The sequence below is a fragment of the Chiloscyllium punctatum genome, chromosome 15 (genome assembly GCF_047496795.1).
Source record: "Chiloscyllium punctatum isolate Juve2018m chromosome 15, sChiPun1.3, whole genome shotgun sequence".
Classification (NCBI taxonomy): Eukaryota; Metazoa; Chordata; class Chondrichthyes; order Orectolobiformes; family Hemiscylliidae; genus Chiloscyllium; species Chiloscyllium punctatum.
In genome coordinates this window covers 62,639,958-62,661,658 of record NC_092753.1, presented here as the reverse complement: position 1 = coordinate 62,661,658, position 21,701 = coordinate 62,639,958, and the positions used below count along the sequence as shown (strand labels likewise).

The 21,701-nt window shown below is 39.8% G+C and overlaps 1 protein-coding gene across 1 annotated transcript in view; it reads right to left on the bottom strand.

The window, feature by feature from the left end:
* LOC140486319 (syntaxin-binding protein 5-like) overlaps positions 1–21,701 on the bottom strand; it is a 549,610-nt gene that overhangs the window by 412,637 nt on the left and 115,272 nt on the right. The gene's annotated exons all lie outside the window — the stretch shown is intronic.

Here is a 21,701-nt window from a genome sequence, read left to right as displayed (position 1 = left end):
CATACTTGCACCAGCACACAAATCCTCCTGCAATGAATGCCACCATTTTCCATACTTTCCTTTCAAAGTGAATAACTATATACTTTTCCATAATATATTGCATATGTCATTCACCTGCCCACTTAATCAATTTGTTTAAATAACGCTGAAGCCTCTTGACAATCCTCCTCACCAATAAAAAATCCACCTTGTTCTGTGTTATCAAAAACATAGAAATCTTACGTTTGATCCCCTCATCCAAATTATTGATATATATTCATGGAGAATAGCTGGGGTCCAAGACCTGATTTCCCTGGTCACCATCTTTCACTCAATAAAAGACCTATTCATTCCCAATCTATTTTCAGTCTCCTCACCAATTCTCAATCCATGCTAGTACACTACTATAATCTTGTGTTTTTATTTTGCACAATAATATCTTAAATTGGACTTTTAAGTTTTCAGAAAATCAAATTACAATTACAATTCAAAGCTCTTTCATTCAAATATAATTTAGGACAACTGCCTAAGTCGATGTCAAAAATACTCACGAGTGCAACAAACAAAAAACTTGCATGCAAAACCCAGTTCAAAAAGAGATAGTGGTCTTTCAATTTTGGGAGCTGAGATCAAGTCTAGCCCAGACAAATAAAATAAAAGTCTATTTTAGTTGTAAAGGTTGTACTTGAAGTAAACAAAGAATTGCAGATGCTTGAAACAAAGGAAATGGTGCTGCAGAGAATAATAAGTCTGGCAGGATCTGTAGAGAGAAGACAGAGTTACTATTTTGGGTCCAGTCACCCTTCGTCAGGACTGAAGATAGCTGAGGAAGGGTCAAATACACTTAATGAATTGGCCTCCACAGCTCCACAGATTAACCACCCTCTAGCTGAGGACATTCCTCAGTTCTAAAGGGTTGTCCCTTTGCTCTGTGGCTGTGCTTTCAGGTGCTAGTTTCTCCTACTAATGGAAACATCTTTTCCATATCCACTCTATCCAGGCGTCTCAGTATTTTGCAAGGCCTCTCAGTATTTGCTAAGTTTCAATCAGATGCCCTCTCATCCTTCCAAACTCTGAGTACAGATCCAGAGTCCTCAACCACTTCTCATATTATAAGCCTTACCCCCAGCATCATTTTTGTAAGCCTCCTTTGGACCCCTCCCAGGCCAGCACATCCTTCTTTAAATACAAGGCCCAAAACTACTCTCAATACTCCAAATGTGGTCTGATCAGGGCCTTAAACAGCTTCAGCAGTACATCTCTGCTCTTCTATTTAAGTCCTCTCGAAATGAATTCTAACATTGCATTTTCTTTCCTAACTGTCAACTGAATCTGCATGTTAGTTTTAAGAGAATACTGAACTAGGACTCCCAAGTCCCTTTGTGTTTCAGATTTCCAAAGCCTTTCCCCATTTAGAAAATAGTTGATGTCTCTATTATTCCTACCAAAGTGCATAACCTCACTCTTGCCCACATTGTACTCCATCTTTGCCCACTTTTTTAGCCTGTCCAAGTCCCTCTGCAGCTTTTCTACTTCCGCAACACTACCTTTCTCCCCACCTTTCTTTGTGTCACCTGCTAACTTAGCAAAAATGCCCTCAGTTCCTTGGTCCTGATCGTAAATGTATAATTTGAATAGTTGTGGTCCCGACACAGGTGCCCGTGGAACTTCACTAGTCAATGGCTGTCATCCTGAAAAATACCCCTTTTTACCCACTCTCTGCCTTCGGTCAGTCAGTCAATCCTCTATTCTTGCCCCTAAAACCATGGGTTATTTATTTAGCAGTCTCCTATGCGGCAACTTGTCAAAGACCTTCTAGAAATTCAAAAGATCACATCACTGGCTCTCCATTGTCTAATTTGCTTGTTACCTCCTCAAAGAATTCTAACAGATTTGTCAAGCATTTTGCCTTAGACAAAGTCATTGAGAAAGTGAGGACTGCAGATGCTGGAGATCAGAGTCAAAACATGTAGTGTTGGAAAAGTACAGCCAATCAGGCAGCATTTGACAAAGCCATGCCGACTCACCCCTATTTTACCATGCCCTTCAAAGTACTCAGCAATCTCATCCTTAATAATAAACTCTAAAATCTTACCAATGACCAAGATTAGGATAACCTGTCTTCTATCTCCATCCATTCTTAAACAGGGTTGTAACATTAGCCATTTGTTATTAGCTGCTGATACCTGAAGATAAGATTAAATACAAAAAGATGAGCTGAAATTCTTTCTGACACAGAATTTCTAAAGACTTTGTGACGGAAATTAACGATTTATGCTAAATGGACAAGCCAGCAAATTCATAAGATCTGTCTTCATTGTGCATAACATTAAAATGTGGAATTTATGTTTTAAAAATTGACTAATTTATCTGTCAAGTGTTTAACTTATGTTGATTCTGATTTTATGATAGAGTAGACATCGATGGCATATCATCTGTGAAGCAGAACTTTTATGCAAGGACTTCAATGATTAATTTACAAATGATCCCCTCCCTGGTAGGTACCCTGCTCACAGAATTTATGTTTTAAAAAACGTCAATTTAACTAGGCTTTCTTGAGTGAACAGAAGAATGAATTTATTAGTTACTAAGCAAGAGAAGAAATAATAATACAACGCATCCACAGATTAGGAATATATATGAGTTAAAACAAACAAATAAAATAAAAAAGATATACAGCTCAGACTTTGTGGTAAGTAAATGGAAAAACATTGCAGCTATTATAATGGTTATTGCTGGTACCACTGATATTGATAGTTAAATAGTAGAATGAGAGATTTGTCACTTTGCTGATCGATTGAAATTAATTTGGCCTGGTACCTTTCAACAGTGATTGGCTGGCAGCACTTAGAGATTGTCTGTCTTTTTCTGTCCTTTACAAGTATTGCAGCAATGTTTAATAGATGTATTAAATGTGATGACTTTTACAGCAAACTAATCCACACATTCAGCATCAAGTCAATAACAAACAGAGACCAGGTTTGAAGATTGCTTTGACTCATTTTTAATCCGTGCCATTGTGTATTCTTGAAAAAGGAAATCCAACTCTCTCTTGCTCAGACTGTTGTCTGATTTTAACCATTATGTTCACAATCTGAAATACTCAGGGAATTATAGTCTACTTTGCAGTGCATTCCTCCCTTTGTAGTCTTCTTTGACAGCTGCAGATGCGACACTCTGGAGTTCATCTCAAGGAAACTAATCAGAATTACATTTGCAATCCTTTTGGCTGTATTAGTCCTCTTTTAAAAAACACTCGCTGGACTTTAAAAGTTTGATATATCCATAGATGTTACAAGGTTATGATCCATTGTCATGCCAACATCTAGCTGTTTTTTATGTCAATAATAATTACCAAATATATTTTATTTATATTATGCTAATTCTTCAGAAAATGTTCCAAAAATACAAGAAAAAGTATAGGACTTCAATTTTCCCAATTGACTAACTGGGGTAGTCAGGGTGTGAAAGGTTTACAGAGAGAGGGATTCTTAAAGTACTTCTAGAAGGGCTTTCCAGTATGTAGAAGGCTGTACAAGAGAGGGGCACTATCCTGCACTTAATTTTCTAAGTAATGAAACTGGGCAAATGTTTGAGCTATCAGTGGGGGAATGTTTTGCAGACAGTGATCATAACTCCATTAGAATTAAGATTGTTATGGAAAGGACAAAGGTGGACCTGAAATCAAGGTACTAAACTGAGGAAGGTTGATTTTAATAAGATCAGGTACGATTTGGCCATAGTGGAATGGGAACATTTACGTTTGGGTAAATGTGACAGAGCAGTGGCATACATTCAAGAAGGAAATAGGGAAAGCACAAGGTCAACATGTTGCAATAAGGAAGGAACCAACAAATCCTGTGAACACTGACTGTCAAGGATACAGGATTGAATAGAGAAAAAAAGGGAGGCTTATCGCAGATACCATGGACTCAAAACAACAGAAGCCCCAGAACAGTACAGAATGTGCAAGAGATAATTAAAAAGGAAATCAAGAGAGCAAAAAGGGCACATCAAACAGTAATGGCAGGTAAAATAAAAGAAAATCCTAAATTATTTTACAGATACATAAGGACAAACTGATAACTAGGGAAATAATAGGGCCTATTAATGACAGTGTTAATTTGTGCATGGAGCCAGAGAACATTGGTAGGGTTCTAAATGGAAATTGTGTCAATATTCACTAATGAGAGGGCTAGACCAGAGCCAATGTGGTCCTGTTATTCAAGAAGGGAGCTAGAGATAAACTAGGAACTAGAACTCGTCAATCTAGTGTCAGTGATAAGCAAAACTATTGGAAGCAATTCTGAAGGACAAAATGAATTTGTAAATGGGACAGGCAGGAATTAATCAAGAATAGCCAGCATGGTTTTGTTAAAGGGAGATCATGCCTCACCAATTTGATTGAATTTTGTTTGAAGTGGTGACCAGGTGCGTAGATGAGGGTATGCTTTCAACATAGTCCATTTGGACTTCAGCAGGACTTTTGATGAGCATGGATGACTGGTAGCAAGGTAAGAGCCCATAGGATCCAGGAACATTTGGCAAATTGGATCCAGAATGAGCAGCAGGAAGCATACGATGATGGGCAAAGTATTCTTGTGACTTAAAGCCTGTGTCCAGTAAGGTTCCACAGGGATCAGTCTGGGGTCCCTTGCTGTTTGTAGTGTACATTAACAATTTAAACTTGAGTGTAGGTAGGTTGAGCAGTAAGTTTGCAGGTGATACAAAAATTGGTGGGGTGGTAAATAGTGAGGACAATGGCCTTAGGTTACAGAAGGATATAGATGAGTTGGTCAGATGGGCTGATCAGTGGCAAATAGAATTCAATCTGGATAAATGTGAGGTGATGCAATCAGTGTAGACAAACAAATCAAGTGAATAAATGATAAATGGTACGATGCTGAGAAGCACCAAGGATCAGAGGCACCTTATTGTTCATGTCCACTGGTCCCATAAGATAGTGAGAGAAGTAGATAAAATGATTAAGGTGGCATTTGGGATAGTTGATTTAATCTGTCAAGGTGTAGAGTTTAAGTGAAGTGATGCTGGAACTGAATGAAATGTTTATTAGACCACAGCTAAAGTATCGTGTGTGGGTCTGGAATCCACATTATAGGAGGGGAGTGATCGCGCTGGACAGTGCAGAGGAAATGTAAAAGAATGTTGCCTAGGCTCAAGAGTTTTAGCTATGAAGAAAGATTGGATAGACGAGGGGCTGTTTTACTTCGAACAGAGGACACGATTGGGAAATTGGGGGGAGGGCCAGATTGAGATACTTGAAAATATTCTGGTCATTGACAAGGTAGACAAGAAAAAACCTTTGCCTTTGGTGGAAGGATCAATCACCAGGGACTTAGCTTTAAGGTGAGGAACAATGCTTATAGGAGATGTAGTGATTTTTTTCATCCAGACGTAATGAGAACCTGGAATATAATGCCTGTAAAAGTGAGAGGCAATAGCAATAGTTATTTACAAAAATAACAAAACTTTGGACCAAGTGCTGGGAAATGGGTCCAGAATAGTTAGGTCTTTCTTTTGATTGGTGCAGACTTGATATGTTGAAGGGCCCTTTACTGTGCTGTAAACCTCTTTGACTCTAATCAATATTGCACCTTATTGGCATCTTTAGCCTTCTGATACTGTGTAAGCTTGATGCGAAATAGTTTGTATCAAAATTATCCTGCAAGATAATGGCTAAGCTTATTAAACCATCACTTGTTGTAAATCATAAAAACTTATGAAAGGGTATTATGCCATCATTTTTGGCCCTGAAGGGTGCCCTGTTTTCCTCAGGGTCCTCTGAAAGAGGAATGTATCTTAAACAATTTAACAGGTTAAGTTAGCCATTTCACTGCTTATTTACAGTAAACATGAGTGGCATTCTCCAGTAACATTAGTAATCTTAGAAAATTGCTTTTCACCACACAATTAGTAATATGCTGTATGGTTTGCTGTCAGGTATTTAAGCCATTTGTTCCAGTGATTGATAGATCATATCAATCAACACATCCCTTCGATTGCCCTCAACCAGCAGCATGGCAAACACATTCAACAAGCCTATGTTTGCGATACTCAAAACAGTATGTCCAACAGCAGAAATGATTTTGCAATTGGACAAAAATAAAAATCCTGACACTGCTAAGGATTACAGTGGAAATCAATTTCAGATTGTTTGTTAGGCTTGCAGTAAAATTTGAAACAAAACAGAAGTTGCTGGAAAAGCTCAGCAGGTTAGGCATCTTCTATGAAGAGAGTCAAAGTTAACATTTTCATTCCTCAGAAGTAAGATTTGCAGTAAGATTCATTTGATCATGCTAAAAGCTATATAAATTCACATACAGGTCAATGTCCTTAGCAGACAAAAGGGATCTGTTCATATAACTGTTGCACCTTTTTCAATGATCAAAGGGTTACAGAGAAACAAACAATCCCCATTGCATTCCTCATGCAATGCCCTGACCAGTCAGAGTCTACCTGCTTGGTTTGAGTGCAATCAGCTAATTAAGATTGGCTGTTAACAATTTTTGTTGCACTTACATGCCAACTGTGGTCTAATCAATCAGCACCCTTTTCTATTGCTGTATAAGTTATTGTACTCTTTTTAGGTTTTTTTTGCATCCCAATTCTGCAAGATGCAAAGCTTCAGCTTTGTCTCTTTTTCGTAATGTCTAACATTATACTTAATTCTTCATTATATTTGGATCCTTGAATCATACTCCTAGCTTACTGTCCTCTCATTAAAATATTTTAAACTGTGTCAGAAGCAAATTATAATAATTTATTTACATTTGTTCTACAATGTATCAGCATGCTTGCAGTTAGAAGCACTTATTCATCTCAATGGTCCAAAACATTCTGTCAAAATAATGGGGGATGGGTGAGCACAAAAGCTCTCTCTGTTATTTAAATGTAAATGGCATGGAGAATTAAAACAGGGTGGATTTTCAAAGAAATGCAGAAACCAAAATGTTGCGAGTTGAGATGCGTCTTTCCATCTTCAGTTTTGTTGACAAAATGGCATAATAATTATTAACTACTGCCCGCTTAGTTCCCTGCAATGAAAATCATTACTTCCTAATTCTCAGGTATAAACTGATTGAATTTCTTTTACAAAACATTTTGTCTTCATTTCCTCATTCTTGATCCATTTTTCCTCTCTAATGTTCTTTCTGTACCAAATTTGATTTTTAAATCACTTAAAAATTATGCAGCCTGGTTCTGACTCTGCAGAGAATTTCAGAATCCTTCAATCACATTGGTCAAGCAGATACACAGAAGCTTGCCTGTTCACTTATATTTCAGTGAGATATTTTTGCTCCAATAGGTATGGTGGGGAGTTAATAGTGAGTAGTTGTATTAAGTATGTACTACAGTTTTATAACATCTTTAGATACACTGACCTTATGACATTTCATAAAAATTGGTAACGGATCTTTGACACAATATAGACATGGAACAGTACAGCACAGAACAGGCCCTTCAGCCCACGATGTTGTGCCGACTACTGATCCTCATGTATGCACCCTCAAATTTCTGTGACCATATGCATGTCCAGTAGTCTCTTAAATGTCCCCAGTGACCTTGCTTCCACAACTGCTGCTGGCAACGCATTCCATGCTCTCACAACTCTCTGTGTAAAGAACCCGCCTCTGACATCCCCTCTATACTTTCCTCCAACCAGCTTAAAACTACGACCCCTCGTGTTAGTCATTTCTGCCCTGGGAAATAGCCTCTGCCTCTCATTATCTTGTATACCTCAATTAGGTCCCCTCTCCTCCTCCTTTTCTCCAATGAAAAAAGTCCGAGCTCAGTCAACCTCTCTTCATAAGATAAGCCCTCCAGTCCAGGCAGCATCCTTATAAACCTCCTCTGAACCCTCTCCAAAGCATCCACATCTTTCCTATAATAGGGCGACCAGAACTGGACGCAGTATTCCAAGTGCGGTCTAACCAAAGTTTTATAGAGCTGCAACAAGATCTCATGACTCTTAAACTCAATCCCCCTGTTAATGAAAGCCAAAACACCATATGCTTTCTTAACAACCCTGCTTTGCACATATCCACTGCAATTTTTATTACCTGCTTTATTTCTAATTGTATGACAGCAAAATCATGTCAGAAATGAATGAAGACAATCTTAACACTTACATCAAAGCTAAAACTTCAGCAATTTCACAACTGCAATTTCATTTCCAGTCTAAGGTGCTTCACATTCTAAAGGGTTGAGGAAATATAACCTGCTAAACAAAACTTGAAAGGAGATCTGGCAAAGCATCAATGATGTTTAAACATTCCTCTTGTCATATTTGAACTACTGTTACAGTACAAAATGACTAACTAACTTGGACAGCGAAAGCAAGTTAAAGATGATTATTTTCTTTTTGTCAAGATACAAATATTGATGACAGCACAAAGCTTTATTTCAAAATTATTAAAGGGCATTTATTTAATACATTTAAACTGTATATCTAGAATTAGAGGTCATAAAAGTTTGAAAGTTCTTCCTTTGTGTTCTGCTCTGCCTCCATCCCTCCCATGGCCTCTACCAGATTATTATTTTAAAAATTAAGTTTTCATTCCTCAGGCTATCTTGCTTCATCATCAGAAAAGCCAATTTGGGATGGTGGAGTACAATTTTGTTTAAAAAAAAAATTTGCCTTCAACAATATATATTGCTGGTCCATGTGCATGAGCCTATTAGACTTAGCAGTTTACAGCTTCTTAGTGGGATCAGCACCGTGTGAGTAACAGCATTCAATTTAATTTCTTCACCTTCTGCTCAAGTGGAATATGTTGCAATATCCAAATCAGTTACTTTCTGGCCCTCTGGGACACCTATTTAAAAAGTTTATTATTTGTTCTCCTCTCTTCATCTGTTTGCTTTCCCTCCATACATTCTCTTTCCTTCCACCCTCCCTTGCTCACCACTATGTTCTTGTCATGCCTCTTCCCTTTCCATGAATCTAATTCTCTTTTTTCATTTATTTTTCTTCCCTTCTCCATTTCATCTCAACACACCCCTCTTCCGCACTACCATAGATACTTTTCCCTTCCTCCTCATCATCACCTTTCTAAATCTCCTTTTTTCCCTCCTTTCCATCTGATATACCAGTCCTCCCCTTTACTTTCCCACAACTTATTCATTCATTCTCTCTCTTCCCTTCAGTTATTCTTAACTACAACACAAATAGATCATTCAGCCCAACAAATCTATGTCAGTGTTTATCACGTTAGGTGAGCCAGAGTGCTAAATACATTTACGTGTTAAATATCTACTTCCTTGACTACCACTCTATCTATCCAACTGCCCAAACTAGTCTTGAGTGCTGACAGGAGGCATATTTAAAATGAAGGAACAAGTGAGTGTGGGTGAAAGTTGGGGATTCCAGTGTTTCCCACAGAAAACTATTTATTGGATACATTGTATTCTGCCCCATCATCCAAGTTAACAATTTAGATTATAAACACTTGAGGTAATAGGAATGATTTTGTAGCACTCCACCAGTTATATCTTTCCAATCTAAAATTGACATCATGTATTTTGTGTGTTAGCCAATTCTCAATCCATGCTAGTCAATTATTACCCCAAGTCTGTGAGCTCCGATCTTCTACAATAACCTATTATGTGGCATCTTATTAAATGCCTTCTAAAAATCCAAATACACCGCATCCACCAGTTCCCCTTTCTCAAGTCTGTTTGTTATATCCTAAAAGAGCTCTAGCAAAATTGTCAAACATTATTCCCTTTCAAAAAAAAAACAGGTTGACCATGTTTGATTATGCTAAGCTTTTCTTCATGCACTGTTATTTCTTCCTTAACAATGGATTCTAGCATTTTCCCAATGATGGATGTTTGGCAAACTAGCCTATAGTTTCCTGTTTTTTGTACTCCTCGCTTCTTGAACAGGGGCATCAGATTAATAACATTTCAATCCTCTGGAAGCTTCCCCAGAATACACTTAGTTCTGAAGTACAATGACTAATACCTTCACTATTTCTGCAGCCATTTTCTTGGAAACCCTTGAAAGTAGGTCTCAGGTCCTAGTAACTTGCTTGCCTTTAATCTCATTAATTTGTCAAATAGTTTGTCACTTGTGATAGATATTGTTGCAAGTTCTTTCCTCTCATCAGCACCTTGCTTATCTGAAATGTTTATTGTATCATCCACCATTAAGGCAGATGTCAAATATTGGGTTTAACTTATCTGACATTTCCCTATTCTCCATTATCAATTCCTCAGTTGCGTCCTCCAAGCGTCACATGCTCAAATTATTTTATATACTCAAAGAAATGCTTTACTATTTGTTTTTATATTGCTTGTCAATTTATTTTCATTATCAATTTTCTCATTCTTTATTAGTTTTTTTAGATATCAGCTGCTAGTTTTTTTTTTAAATTCCCAATCCTCTGGCCTACCACTAGATTCTGCAAGTTTGCATGCCTTAGTTTATGATTACACACACACCCCTGCCCAAGCCCCCCCCCACCCCCACTTTTCTGCCTTTGTAACCTTATTTGTTCATTCTCATCAAGACTTTTTTTGACTGGAATAAATTTTTGCTGGGCATTAGAAACATTTGGTAAAATATTTGCCAATGCTCATCGACTAATTACCCCGTTGGCCCATTTTCCCAGGCGGCTTTAGACAACTTTCTCTTCATACCTCTGTATTAACCTTATTTAAATTGAGGACACTGGTTTGAGACTCAAGTTGCTGTCCCTCAAATTGAATTTGAAATTCCACTATATTCTGTTGCTACCTCCTAAATGATCCTTAGCTATGAAATCTCTTCTTATTAAGCCTACCTCATTACATTTTACTAGATCTAAAAGAGCCTGTTCCTGCTCAGAGAAACAAGCCGTGGTGCAATCTACAATTCTTGTTCATCAGATTTGCCCATTCAATATGCAGATTGGGGCACTCATGACAACTGTACTACCCTTCTAACATGCATCCATTATTTCCTGATGTACATTTTGTTCCATAGTATGGCAACTCTTTGAGGGGCTATAGATGACTCTTACTCATGATTTCTTTGCCATTCCTAATTTCTGCCAACCCTGATTCCACATCATGATGAAATGCACCTTTAGCATTCTTACCACCGTACTGGTATCTTCCTTTATTTAATAAAAATACTCCACCTCCTTTTCCTTTTTGCTTATTCTTCTGGAATATTTAATATTAAATTCTTAAGTTTTCACTTTTTATCATTATTATTTTTGCTCTTTTGAATTTCTGGTGCACTCTCCTGTTCATACTTTCTGTCCCTTTCTGTCACGTTTGACCTCTCAAAAACAAATTGCTGGAGAAACTCAGCAGGTCTGGCAGCATCTGTGGGGAGACAATAGAGTTAACATTTCGAGTCCATTGACCCTTCTTCAGAACTAGAAGCAGCTAGGAAAAAATGATGTTTATAGAATGGCAGCTAACTGGAAATGTGGTCTCATTTTTGCAGGCATAACAAAGGTGTTCAGCAAAGCTGGCACCCAGTCTGTGTTTAATTTCCTTAGTGTAGAGAAGACTATACTGTGAACAGTTTATACAGTAGAGTGGATTGAATGAAGTGCACGTAAATCAATGCTTCACCTAGAAGGTGTATCTGGGGCCTTGGATGGTGAGGAGAGAGAGAGGAGTTGATGAGTAGGTGTTGCATCTTCTGCAATTGCATGAAAAGGTGATGTGGGGAGCTGTTGGGAGTGGAGGAGGAGCGAACCAGATTGTCCTAAAGGGAAAAGTCCTTGCAGAAGGCTGACTGGGGAATAGAGGGAATGTGTGTTTGGTGGTGGCATCCCACTGCAGGTGGCAGAAGTGGTAGCTTATGGTCCTTTGGATGCAGAGGTTGGTGGTATGGAAAGCAAGGACAATGGGGACACTTTGTCCTTAGGAGGGAAGGGAAGGGGTGAGGACAGAATTGTTGGAAATGGGTTGGCCACAACTGAGGAACTGTAGACCATGGGGAATCCTTGGTTGAGGAAAAAAGTAGACATTTTTGAGATTCCCCTTGTAGAATGTAGAACCATCAGACCAAATGCGTTGGAGATGGATAAATTGCAAGTATGGAGTGGAGCTCTTAAAGCAAGCAGGATGCAAGAATATATAGTCAACGTAACTATCAGGGGGTTTGTAATGGATATCGGTGGCCAGCTTTTACCTGAAGAAAACAGAAATGTCAAGGAAAGGAAGAGATAAGTCAGAAATGGACCAGGTGATGGTGAAGGAAGGATGGAAATTGAAAAAGGAGAAACTGTTCAAAGTGAGGCTGAGTTTGGCCAGGTATGGGAGGGTAGTGATGGAGGATGGGGACAGCTCAGGTCTTCTTTCAAGGAAGAAGCAGAAAGCCCTAAAACCATTCTGATGGGGGATGTACACACAGAGGAATTACATATCTATTTATGAAGTGAAAGTGGCTGGTGCAAGCAAACTGGAAATTTTGAAACCGAGAAAGCATCAGTAGAATCACAAATCTAAGTGGGAAGAAAAATTTCAAGTCACGGTAGAAAGAAATTAGTTTTCCATAGTTCTCACTACAGCTGCTGCCAGATTTGTATTTAAACTGAGAGGATGTTGTGATGTGCACAGCAGAATGTAGGCGAATGTCACTTTTTCACATTAAAATGTTCCTACAACGAGAGCAAGAACATGGCTTAATGCTGTTGCTGACCTCCTGGGTCACCCTGTCAGCCACACTTACTTAGCAACTAGCTCTTATTACTGAGGGGAAAAGGTCTCTTTCTGGCTCCACACTGACTCCAACAAGAGACCAAGTGAGACACTATTGAAAGATGTAAAAAAGGAAGACTTGCATTACATCACACCTTTCACAGCCTCAGGTTGCCACAAATGCTTTCCTTTATTGGTCAGAGCATTGAGTATAGGAGTTGGGAGGTCATGTTGCAGCTGTGCAGGACGTTGGTTAGGCTACTTTGGAATACTGCGTGCATTCCTGGTCTCCTTCCTATCAGAAGGATATTGTGAAACTTGAAAGGGTTCAGAAAAGATTTACAAGGATATTGCCAGGTTGGAGAATTTGAGCTATAGGGAGAGGCTGAATAGGCTGAGGGCTGTTTTGCCTGGACCATCAAAGGCTGACGGGTCACCTCAGAGGTTTATAAAATCATGAGGGGCATGGATAGGATAAATAGACAAAGTCTTTTCCCTGGGGTGGGAGAGTCCAGAACTGGAGGGCATAGATTTAGGGCGAGAGAGGAAAAATATAAAAGGTACCTAAGGGCAACTTTTTCATGCAGAGGGTGGTGCATGTATGGAATTAGCTGCCAGAGGAAGTGGCGGAGGCTGGTACAATTGCAAAATTTAAAAGACATCTGTACGGGTATATGAATAGGAAGGATTCAGATGGATGTGGGCCAATTGCTAGCAAATGGGACTAGCTTAGGTTGGGATATCTGGTTGGCATGGACAAGTTGGACCGAAGGGTCTGTTTATGTGCTGTACATCTCTATGACTCTATGACTAAGTACTTTACATTCAATTATATATTTTAAAACATAATCACTTGTTCTAACAGAGAACAATGGTCATGTGGAATGACGAAGTAGCATTTAATCATTTTGATATCATTCTTATACATATGCCTTTCTTGGAAACTTGCACTACTTGCAAATGTCAGAGTTTACCTTACTGGATATAAAGATTGTATCATGCTAGTCCTTGTTCTGCTGCACAAAAAAACAAGACAGAATTTGAAAGATAATGAGTTAACTAAATTAAAAGACACTGATAGATGTACTGAATGTTCTTCTTGTTGTGGGATCCCTTTGTGTTTCCTGATTTATAGGGCGACAGAGCCTCTGTGTAAACCAGTAGGCTTTAATTCTGGAAATGGATCCCATAGCCTTATAACTCTGAAATTAGATAATTTCTGGTCTCTCTAAATTTCTAACTCATGCCTATGCCCCCTCCTGACTCCTGGACTGCTAGAAACCACTATTCTTTCATAATTTTATGCACTTCTACAATAATATTCAACATTTTGCATATTTTAAGATTGTATATTGGTTGATCATTATCTATTTAATTTCCTATCTAACATGAGATGCTCCCCTTAATGTTCAATGAGTTCACAGTTCCAAATCCCTTTCCAAATCCCTTGTGGTTACCAATCAGCACTGTAACAGACTACTGCTGTTCAGGGGATAATTACTACTACTGTTTTTAGTAATCAAAATATACCACCTCATATTTACAGACATTAAATTGTCATTTATAAGTAAGCCCATTCTTATCAGTATTCCATTGTAGCTCCTTTTTGGTCTGCTGATGAATATTGCATACTTAGAAATCAGCTTCAAATTTCAACATACTTCCCACTAAAGGATCATATCCAAATCATTATCATGTGCAGTAAAAAGTAGCCCCTGTATTGAGCACTGAGACATCACTTGCTACTTCCAAACATTCTGTGAAAAAGTCATTAATTTCTATTTTGTTTTTTTTTCCATAATAGCCAGTTTTTTTTCCCCCAGCCCCTCAATTCAGATTCTTGAATTTTACAATCTGTGACATGTTCCCCTCGTGCATGCCTGGTACCTCCTCAAGGTAGACAAGCACGAGGCTGTAAGAATGCAGCAAGCCAGACATCATCAGGAGGTGGATAAGTCGACATTTTGGGTGTAATCCTTCTTCAGGACTGGGGTTGGGTGTAAGAGGAGCTGCAGATAAAGGGGTTGACAGGGGCAGGGTGGTGAAGTGGGGATAGGTCAATACAGTCAGAGGGTATGACCTGGTTGGTCAATGGGATAAATGAATCTGGTAGGTGGCTGCGAGGAGTGGAAAGGAAGGGGAGGAGTTGGGAAGGGAGTCAGGGTAAGGGAAGGGAGGTTATTTGAAATTGGTGAATTCCATGTTGAGTCTTCTGGGCTGTAGGTGGAAGATGAAATGTTGTTCCTCCAACTTGCGGTTTGGTTCATTGTGGCAATGGAGGAGGCCAAGAATGATCACATAAGAAGGGGAGTGGAAAGGCGAATAAAAATGGATAGTGACTTGGAGGTCCAGTTGGCCCCTGCAGGCCTGGCTGAGATGCTCATCGAACCGTTCCCAAAGTATACGCTTAGTCTCCCCGATGTGAAGAACATCACATCAGGAGCACCAGATGCAGTACACTAGGTTGGAAGAGAGGCAGGTGAACCTCTGTCTCACCTGGAAGGACTGCTTGGGGCCCTGGATGAAGGTGAGAGGGATGGTGTGTCGGCAGGCTTTACATCTTTTCTGTTTGTAGAGGAAGGTACCTGGAGGTTCAGGTGAGGGGGTGGCACAAACCAAGGACTGGTGGAGGGAACTGTCTTTACAGAAGGCAGGGAGGGGTGGGCAGGGCAAGGTGTTCTTGGTGGTGGGGTCTAGTTGGAGTTGGCATAAATGTTTAAGGATGATAAGTTGGATGCGGAGACTGGTAGGGTGGTAGGCGAGGACAAGGGGGACTCTGTCTTTATTGCATTTCGAGGGAGAGTTTAGGGCAGTGGAACAGGGAATGGAGGTGGTGCAGTGGAGGGATTTCTAGGTGACAGAGGGGAGGAAAGCACGTTGTTCGAAATAGGTGGACATCTGGGATGCTTGGAAGTGGAATGTCTCCTCGTCTGAGCAGATACAGCAGAGGTGCAGGAATTGGGAGAATGAGAGGGAGTTCTTGCAGGATATGTGGACTTCTCTACATTGGGGAGACCAAACGTAAACTTAGAGAATGGTTTGCCAAGCATCTCAGCCAGGCCTGCAGGGCCCAACTAGACCCCCCAGCCATCGCCCATTTTAATTCCCCTTCCCACTCCCTTTCCAACATGACCATACTGGCCTCCTGCATCGCCACAATGAACCAAACCACAAATTCGAGGAACAATACCTCCTCTTTGGTGTGGGCAGCCTACAGCCCGGAGGATTCAACATGGAGTTCTCCAATTTCGAATAACCTCCCTTCCCAGCCAACTACCCCTCCCATCCACCTACCAGATTCATTCCTCCCATTGACCAACCAGGTCGTACCCTCTGCCTGTCTTCACCTAGCCCCACTTCACCACACTTCCCCCCACCCTCTTTCTCTGCAGCTCCCTTTATACCCAACACCAGCCCTGAAAAAAGATTACACCTGAAACATCGACTTGTCCACCTCCTAAGACCATAAGACCATAAGACATAGGAGTGGAAGTAAGGCCATTCGGCCCATCGAGTCCACTCCACCATTCAATCATGGCTGATGGGCACTTCAACTCCACTTACCCGCATTCTCCCCGTAGCCCTTAATTCCCCGAGACAACAAGAATCTATCAATCTCTGCCTTGAAGACATTTAGCGTCCCGGCCTCCACTGCACTCTGCGTCAATGAATTCCACTCCTGATGCGGTCTGGTTTGCCGTGTTCTTCCAGCCTCCTGCTTGTCTACTTTGGATTCCAGCATCTGCAGTTTTTTTTTAACTCTAATTCATCCTCAAAGCATCCTATGAGGTTGACCAAGTGAAGTCTTTTCTTTTTGAAATCTGTGCTTTCTACTTTTATTTACTTCTCTTCATTCAGTTACATGGTATATCCATCCTTAATTAGGAACTCAATTTTACTCCAAAGATATTAAATTAATTGACCTGTAATTGCCTGCATTAACTCTGACTCTCTTTTGAAAAATGTATATTACATTGGATACTCTCCAATGCTCCGGCACACATCCATAGAGTCCTAAAAGTGTAATTGTTGGGACCTTGTCAAATTCTTCTTTAAATTTCTCTTAGGATTTTAGGATGTACTCAATTAAACTCTAGATTCCTTCAGCCTAATTAATCACAGCATCACAGAAGCACAGACTTGTTACAGCACTGAAGGAGGCCATTTAGCCCATTGCACCATCTCTGGCTTGTTAAATGAGCATCATTTCCTAGTGCCTTTTTCCTGCTTTCCCAATACCCTTGCATCTTATTTTTATCCAAATAATCATTAAATGCCTCAATTGAATCTCCCTTCAAAGTATGCCCAAGTTTTCATGTTATTTTCATAACACTGCTAATTGCAAAAATCTCTGGGAAACCTGTCAACCATGGTTCCATTTTCTATAACTCCAGTGTTGATTTTGGCCAATTATGTTAAAATTTTCAAAACATCCCATTACAACATCCCTAACGATAGATGTTGGCTTTCCCACTTTTCAGAATAATAACATTTAAGATACACAGCCTGTCAATATTAGTACTGCTTTACAAAGTGCATCACTTCATATTTTCTGTATGAAGTTCACGGTCACAATCTCCCCATTTCACCATCCTGAAGCATAAAATATCCTCATATGATCTATTACTTTGTCAAATTTCATAATGAGTGCAAACTTATGTTATTTCCTGTGACAAATCTGGCTTTTTTAAAAAAAACTGTAAAGAGCAATGAACAACAATTGACCCTTGAGAATGCCACTACAAATGACCAGTCTGAAAAACACACATCCAGAATTATTCTCTGCTTTCTGAACCAATTTTGTATTCATACTGCCACTTTCCACTTATTCCATTGAATCATACAGTACAGAAGAGGCCTATAGAGCGCATTAACAAACAAATACTCTAAATCAACACTTTCCAGATATGGCCCATAGTCTTGACTGTTATGACATTTCAAGTGCTCATCCAAGTACTTTGTCAAAGTTTTGAGGTTTCCTATCTCAACTACCCTCCTAAACAATACATTCCAGACCCCCAACACTCTCTGGGTGAAAACAGTTTTTCCCCACATCCCCTCTAAATGTCCTGCCTTTCATCTTCAAATTGTGCCCCCTTGTTATTGACCCTTTAACTAAGGGGAACAGCTGCTTTCTATCCACCCTGTCTATGCCCCTAATAATCTTACACACCTCTATCAGGTCCCTTCTCAGCCTTCTCTGCTGTAAGTAAAACAACTTGGGGCGGCACGGTGGCACAGTGGTTAGCACTGCTGCCTCACAGCGCCAGAGACCCGGGTTCAATTCCCGCCTCAGGCGACTGACTGTGTGGAGTTTGCACGTTCTCCCCGTGTCTGCGTGGGTTTCCTCCGGGTGCTCCGGTTTCCTCCCACACTCCAAAGATGTGCAGGTCAGGTGAATTGGCCATGCTAAATTGCCCGTAGTGTTAGGTAAGGGGTAGATGTAGATGTAGGGGTATGGGTGGGTTACGCTTCGGCGGGGCGGTGTGGACTTGTTGGGCCGAAGGGCCTGTTTCCACACTGTAAGTAATCTAATCTAATCTAATCTAATCTAAACTTAAGCTTATCCAGCCTCTCTTCATAGAGAAACTGCTCTATATCAAAACAACATCCTGGTGAATCTCCTTTGCACGTTCTACAGTGTAATGACATCCTTCCCATGGTGCAGTGACCAAAACTGCATGCAGTACTTCAGCTGTGGCCTAACCAAAATCCTATACAGCTCCAACACAGCCTCTCTCCTCTTATAATCTCTGTCATGACTGATAAAGGCAAGTGTCCTGTATGCCTTCTTAACTACCTTATTAATCTGAGTTGCCGCCTCAGGGTTCTGGACAAGCATCCCAAAATTGCACTGTTCCTCTGAGCTTCTTACTATCTTGCAATTCATTAAGTACTCCCTTGTCTTCTTACTTCTTCCAAAATGCATCATCTCACACTTGCTGTTATATTCCATTTGTCCATCTAACCATTCCATTTATATCCTCCCGTAACCCAAGACTTTCTTACTCACCTGACCAATCTTTGTGTCATTTACCAAGTCAACTTGTGTCAGCTTGCCAAGGGATCCTTGATCCGATGTGTCTTTACCTTCCTTATCAGTCTCCCATGTGAGATCTTATTAAAGGTTGTGCTGAAATCCAGATAAGCTACATCAACTGAACTACATTATCTATACACCTGGTCACTTTGTTGAAAAGTTCAATCAAATTTGTTGGCCTGACCTCCCTCTGACAAAGCTGACTACCTCTGATCAAACCTAGCCTCTTCAAATGGAGATCAATTATTTCCTTCAGAATTTTCTCCAATCATTTCCCTATCACTGATGTGAGACTCTGGTCTATAATTCGTTGGTTTATCTCTATCATCCTTCTTCAAAAGTAGAATCACATTAGCTGTCCTCTGGTTTTTTTCTTACCCATCTTGTGCACAGAGGGGAATTGAAAATTTGTGTCAGGAACACTGCAATTTTTTCCTTCATTTCCCACAGCAGCCTGGACCTGGGGATTTGTTCATTTTTAAGCCAGTTAAAACATCCAATACCTCCTCATTTCCAACAAGAACATCACTGACCCTCTTCTCGAATTCTGCACCCACATCTACCTTCTCCAAAGTGAAAATAAAAGCAAAGTACTCATTTAACACTCTACCAATGTCCTTAGCTCCACACACAGATCACCCCCTTGGTCCCTATTGAGCCCTAATCTTTTCCTGATTATCCTCTTCCCCTTGATATACTTATAGAATATCTAGAAATTCTCCCTAATCTTAACCACCAGTACTTTTTCAAGGCCCCTTTCTCTCCAAATTGCTTTTTTTAGGTTTACCTCTGTACTTTCTATACCTCACTAAGGCTTGCAAAGATTTACTCCCTTTGCACTTATAAAAAGCTTCTCTTTTCCTTCTGATCATTCCTGACTATCTCTAGACATCTAGGGTTCTCTGGGCTTGTTGCTCTACATTTCAACCTAACCAGAACATATTAGGTCTGTACTCCTACTAATTTCTTTTGAAAGCCCTGCACTGTTTTGCTGTAGATTTACACAGAAGTGTGGAGCTCACATTTTTGTAATTGGGAGCACTTTCTGCACATGTAGTCATCTACGATGCTGATAAGGTTCGTGACTTCCTGTGTATGACGGGTCACACATTCCACTTGGGTGATCTCACCTTAAACTTGAATTTACTTCATCTTACTAACTTTCCTAATTACTTAAGATTACAGATTTTTCCTTTAAACTTAACTTTAGTCAACTTTTCTTGTTCTCTGAAGACAAGCAGGAGGCTGGAAAAACATAGCAAGCCTGAAGAAGGGTTACACCTGAAACGTTGACTTCTCGATCTCCTGATGCTGCCTGGCTTGCTGTGTTCTTCCAGCCTCCTGGTTGTCTATCTTGGATTCCAGCTTATGCAGTTTTTTGTCTCTTTTTTTATTCTCTGGCACTTTTCAGTTAATCACTTAATGATTTCCCAGCTCTTAGGCCTTGGACTGTTCCTGCCACCACTGATCTGTGAAAGTACTTAGCACAACAAGACAGCAAAATAAAATCCTTGCCCAATTCACCTCACTCCCAGACTTACCAAACTGCCACACTGGTGGGTGCTAGTTGCAAGAGACCTCTTATTTAATGCTCTCTGCCTCAGCCATTTCAGGAACTGGTTTAAAACCAGATTAATTGGTAGCCTCCATTAACTACAGAAGCCCCGTTAGGAGAGATTGTTTTTACTTTCCTTAGCTCTAAAAGAGTTAACTGTTTAGCCTTTAATTAAAGCCTATGAAAATTGATACTATCAAAGAGCGAGCAGCAATCAGTACTTGAATCTAAGGCAAGAAAATAACTCAAACTCCAACACTTTTGAAACTGCCACACTCCACTCACTACAGATTGCACTCTGATTTCCATGGGCTTTAATCTTCGTTGCGATTTTGTCTTTCGAGAAACCATAAATCTGAAATGTTAACTGGTTCTCTTGCCACAGAATCAGCCAACTCTGAGAGGTTACAGAATTTTCTGTTTTTGTTTCAGATTTCCAGCATTTGTAGTATATTGCTTTCCATCGCACTGTCTTGAGTAACTTTACATGTTCCCATACCAAAGAATTCAAATCAAATTAATCTCAGAGGACTAATCTTTGATAAATCCAGGTTCTTCTTGATCAATCCATATTTGTCCCTGATAATGGTTTCCAACAACATTCACCACCTTCCCTAACCAATATATATAATTTGCTTGGTTTATCTTTTACATGTTTCTGAATATTGGTATGGCAACCCTCCAGTCTCCTAGCACTACCTTGCTTCCATTGAAAATGTAATGATTATGACTGATGCCTCTATTGTTTGCATCCAGGCTTCTTTCAGCAACCTAGGATGCATTCCATCTACACCAGGCGACTTTTATGCCAAAAACATTATGAACATATCAACATACAAATGTGAAACAGAAATAGACCACAGGCTTCAAGCCTGTTCCAACATTTAATAAGACCATGGTTGATCTGATTTTAACCTTAACTCCAGATTACTGACTACTCTGGATAAACTTTCACTTCTTCATTTATCAAGATCATATTTGCTTCTACCTTAAAAATATTCAAAAGTACTGTTCTCCATTGTGAGGTAGAGAGTGAGTAAGGAAACTCCAAAGACTCATGATCCTCAGAGGAAAAACAAATCCCTTTTTTTTCCTCTCTAAAATGGCTGGCCCTTATTTTTAACCAGTGAACCAACATTCTAGATTCTCCTACCAAAGAAAATATCTTTTCCTTATCTACCCTGACAAATCTCCTCAGGATGTTGTATTGTCAATCAAGTCACCTTTTGCACTCTTAACTCCAAGGACAAAAGCCTAGCCTATCTTGTGTTTCCTCATAAAACAACCTTCTTATTCCAAGTGTTTGCCTAGAGTGCAAAATGCCTCCAACACATTTGCACTCTTCCTCAAAATTGAGGAAATCGAGACTGCATACAGTACTCCATGTATGCTCTCACTGTATCACTAAAGCGTATCTTCTTTCATTTGTAACCAACACTCCTTGCAAAAAAAACCAATAAC